Genomic DNA, 4871 nt, shown 5'->3' with positions numbered 1-4871 from the left:
CACACACATCCATGCCCGAGGCAGGATTCGAACCTGGGACCTTAGCAGCAGCGCGGTTCCGCAATGAAGCACCTAGAACCGCACGGCCACAGCGGCCGGCTTAAGCAGTGTCCTTTTCGTTAATAGTTGCATGGTGTTCCCGGGGTGAAGGAATTTACAGTGCTGAGACACTGGAAAGAGTTTGAACGTGCAGATACGAGCGGAACGAAGAAGTTGGCATCAGAATATCATAGTGGCATTGTTGTAATGAATTACCAAATATTAAGTAGAGACGTCGAGTTCTTGAAATTATTAAAGAAAAAGAGGAGACGAGAGAGGAATGCAAAAGTCAAAGACTCAGTACTGGAGAATTAGCTAGAGATTAGAGCAGAAGATAACAGGCGAGCGAAGCTTACAGGGTATCGCAAAGAAAAGGACAGCTGGTGGTTCTCAGTATGAAAACGTGAATATTTGGTATATCAGCAGAGACAGTATGTACGAATGAGGTAATGGCGCTATTTCGTCTGAGAGAACTACAACGGAGGTGTAGACCACAGAAGTGACCGTGTATTGAATTTCGTGTGTGATAAATGGACTGCTAACTGAGGAACTCTGCTAAAAGCATTTACTGTGAGGATCAAATCACACCCAAGTGAAGTAGTAATAAACAGATGCCATGCTACTCCAGTAAATACTGACGTGAATATGCATTGTTGTGTTTGAAAACACGTGTCGCACCTGAAGGGTTCAAACGTTGTACGTGATCATTTTATTTTCTGAAGAGTAATGCGAAAGAAGAGTAACTTCGTTTTCATTTTCAACGCTTGCACTTTGCATCTTCTTGCCGCATCTAAGACAGTTCCCGGTCTGGGTGAGTCAGTTTAGCAGCAACTTCAGCCAGAGGTGAAAGAGAAAGAAATCACATTGCTATATCTCTGGCAGCATCCATTATTTTCAACGCATGAGTGGCTGTTTACGTCACAACTGAACATTACGTAGCAGATATCACGTATAGACAAATAACAGCAAACAGTGTATTGATAACATCAGTTATTTGAGCGTAATAGTAGTAAATCCTAATATATTCTGATAAGGGGATACATCGGTGCCTCATAAAAAGTCCATAAAAGACTAAGTGGAAGGACTGGACCTTGGGGAGAGGGAGAACTTCATTCACCTTTTACTCGTGTACACAATTAATTCAGATAACAATTGTAATGAAAAATTTTGCCACCTGAGTGGTTACCAGATACCTAAACAGGCAGAAGTTTTCCCTTGAGACAATAATTCTGATACAAATACGATCAGTACAACCAACATACTAGGATTTATTAACAGTTCCCTAAACAGCATGTCGTTATAGTGATTAATAGTTGCACGTCAGACGGCAGCAGCCGATTTCGCTAATACAACATTCATGGGATTATTTTGCCATGATTAACAATAGGATGATAGGAATCAATCGTTACGCATGAAACGGCAGAAGCCAATTTACGTTAATACGAATTTCATGGGATTATAGTAATGCGATTACAATAAAATACTTTCACAGGACTAGACTGACTACACACTGAACAGTGACGAAATTGACTTACAGACAGTAAAGGGCACGCTTGGTAAATGCATTCCTAACTAAATAAACAGAATAAGCAGCTTTAAACATGCAAGTCTTTCATAGCCTGAAAATGCTACATTTCTTTTAAGTTTGTAGATCTCGGACCAATAAACGTCAATTATCTTATAAATATATCTGAGCTCCAGGCGCCAACCACGTACAGACACGAACCCTGTGCACGGCAGGCAACGTGGATAATGGCCAATTGTCCCGCTCGACCATCAATTGTCGGCACGACCAACAGTGCGAGGTATACAAGTCTCAGACCTACTTCGTTTCACATATACTCCGTCAAATTGTATTTATTAGCTTCAAACCAGGCAGCTGTTATTGGGTGTACCTGGAGCATAAATTGAACGTTACAGACTACAATATGAGAAGGGGGCGAAGCGTAGGTCAAACCCACAACCCAGGCTCAGGGATACGACAAATGTTAAGAAATTACGATCCAATCAATCCAATTGTTCAAATGGCTCTGAGCACTATGGGACTTAACTTATCAGGTCATCAGTTCCCTTGAACTTTGTACTACTTAAACCTAACTAACCTAAGGACATCACATACATCCATGCCCGAGGCAGGATTCGAACCTGCGACCGTAGCGGACGCGCGGTTCCAGACTGAAGCACCCAGAACCGCTAGGCCGCTCCGGTCGGCGATCCAATCAATCGCGCGTCCCAATACGACAACGCACTCGAGACAACTGATACCCCTTAAATAAACAGTCTTATCCTAGTAAACTCAAGGCAGTGCACTTAGAACAATATTAAAGAAAACAACATCAAATTAGCACCAAAACACGTGAAACAAATTGGCACTGCCTCAAGCAGTAACCAAACCACACTCAAGCCACAGGTATTTTAAACAAGCAATTCAAATCACACTAACATATGATTACCTCAAGAAAAGGCATAAAATGATAAATTAGCCGTGCAATAATTGCACGTCCTTGATGGACCCAAACAGTCACGATTCCGCAGAAATATCTGGCGAAATGACCATACATTGGTGCTTCGGTCTGTCCAGTCATACACAGTGCTTTCGGAAACAGACTGAACACTAAGACTGAGAAATAATGCTCAGTAAGCCCCAAGGTTTAAATGGAAACCAGAATATCGACGCATTCAGACGACAACACGAATTCCTAGAATCAGAATTGCACAACAAGTCTCTTAGCGGCGAACCACAAGATAAATGGTGCGGAGAGTTTCGTGACTGGGAATCAGTCAGCAATCTGTCTCAGGTTCATCACACTTGCAACACGGAAGGAGGAAACTGTATTTCCAACGAATGATATAAGAAAAAAGATATCACCTTATTAAGTCAGCTGAAGTCCCCGTCCAACAGCACCGGGAACGTAGGTTGCGAGTCGGGATCCCCAGCAACATATGATCGGCTAACGACCACAAACTTCTACGCTACGCAGTCCATCACGCAACACGCCAAATACAGGCGGTACCGACCCTAATGGGCTTTATCACAGCAACAGTCTTCGCCGCCAGTGTTGCGAAAGGGTACGACCTCTGGAGGAGAATTGATAGGATGAAATCCGGGACGGCTCATATTCACCCCGTTTACATTGGGCTCCCAAACCGGATTTCGTAAACCGATTTCCCAATACCGCTTCTCGGTGGCCATGTAAAGATTTCAAAACCGATTCTGGAATCCGCTTGTAGTTGCAGGTTTTCCAATTCTGCAATCGATTTTCGCTCCCATGTAAACGCAACCGATTTTGAAACGTGCCTGAGGTTCTGGTTTCGTCTTGTTTTTAAAAATTTTCGGCTAATACGCACGGAGTGGCTGTTTGTACAGTGAAGGATAAGTTGAAATATTAGACTGAAGCTGTTTATACATCGTCTAACTGAAGAGAAATAGCGATTGTGCTGACTAAATCAGGAACTATAACAGCGATTTTTCAGACGCCATATTTAGCTGAGCTGGCAAATCCTCTTCAGACGTTAACATGCAAAACCGACAGCCGAAACGATTTCCGAAGTTCGATTTTCGTGTTTCAGAAGATGTGTCGCATGTAGAAGTAGTGATTCTTCACAAACACGGAATTTTTTACCTCCCCTACCTTTAGTAACTTTGCAACCTCAGTTTGTTTTGTGAAGATTTCTTCATTTGTACCATTTCATGTCAAAATATATCAAAAAGAAATTGACATGACTGGCACAGTTCCACATCTGCAGAAGTAATCTCACGATAGACACTTCAGGTAACCCTTGCTGTTCGATTATAGTTTCACGTTCAAGAAGCTCAGTACGTTTAGTATATTTATGAAAGTATAAACATTCTTAGTTTCGCCCAAGAAAATCCACTCTAGTCATATAGATGTTCAACCATTGAATCAAAAGAGAGAAATAACTCATAAATCTAAAGACTTATTTAAATATCACTGTGCATGTTTTATGTAAGTGTGACTGTGAATGTGTGTGGGGAATTAAATTATCTGTCATAAGATAGAGTAGAAGTGAGTCTAGCCACGTACAGGTTAGGCGGAAGCATTTGTCTAGTACTGAATTATTTTTGTGTAACAGAAGGAGGCTTGATGAGCAACCTTTCGAGTGTTGCGATCAAGCCTCCTTGAGCGTTGACAAAAAAAATTACAGTTCATCAGGCATTCCTACATAACTGTATCAGTGAAAGAGCAGTACTCAAGCGTACTTCAGTGGTATTCCAGTGACATTCATGTAGCCGTTCAGTCATACATACGTATTCACAAGCTTCAACCGTCATACTACCAAAGAGGCTCTCATACGTTTGACATTTTCAACAGAAGCGCGTGGGCGGCCCATGTTTTACAATTTAGATAGCAATCAAATCTGTTTAGGAGAAAGCACCGGTTCGTTTAATCTTCGGAGCAAAGCACTTTGGGCTTTAATATTAATTAATGGTTTCGAAAATGCAGCCCACGAAATAATCGTTCATCTGTTGTCGTCAGTTGTCTATGGTTTCGCATGTTATCCTTGCGCATATGCCGTGATCATCTTCTTTGTATCGTTCCTATTTTAGTGTACGTACGACCGAAGCCATACAGTAGCACCTGAGAGAAGGGATATTGCGGAAGTGGCTGAGCTGTTGCTTCATACCAGAATTACTTTCCAGCTTTGAGACCGTCTGGCAGATAAAGAGTGTACTGCGAAGGAACTGCTCTCACCTGGTAAGCCGCCCATGCTGTTCATAAGTGTCTCGCAGTTTCGATCTATAAATATCAAGTATCTCCATAGTTCGGTCAGCAAAAAAATTGCCCACGAAACGCAAATGTCTGGTCCCC

The 4871-nt window shown here is 42.1% G+C and overlaps 1 pseudogene; it reads right to left on the bottom strand.

Annotated features, from left to right (window-relative positions):
• Window positions 1-4512: 4512 nt before the first annotated feature.
• LOC124554966 lies at window positions 4513-4632 on the bottom strand (annotated as a pseudogene).
• Window positions 4633-4871: the final 239 nt, after the last annotated feature.

Source organism: Schistocerca americana, chromosome 1, assembly GCF_021461395.2.
Source record: "Schistocerca americana isolate TAMUIC-IGC-003095 chromosome 1, iqSchAmer2.1, whole genome shotgun sequence".
In the NCBI taxonomy this organism is placed as follows: domain Eukaryota; kingdom Metazoa; phylum Arthropoda; class Insecta; order Orthoptera; family Acrididae; genus Schistocerca; species Schistocerca americana.
The sequence above is the reverse complement of the archived record's forward strand: the minus strand, read 5'-3'. Positions and strand labels throughout refer to the sequence as shown.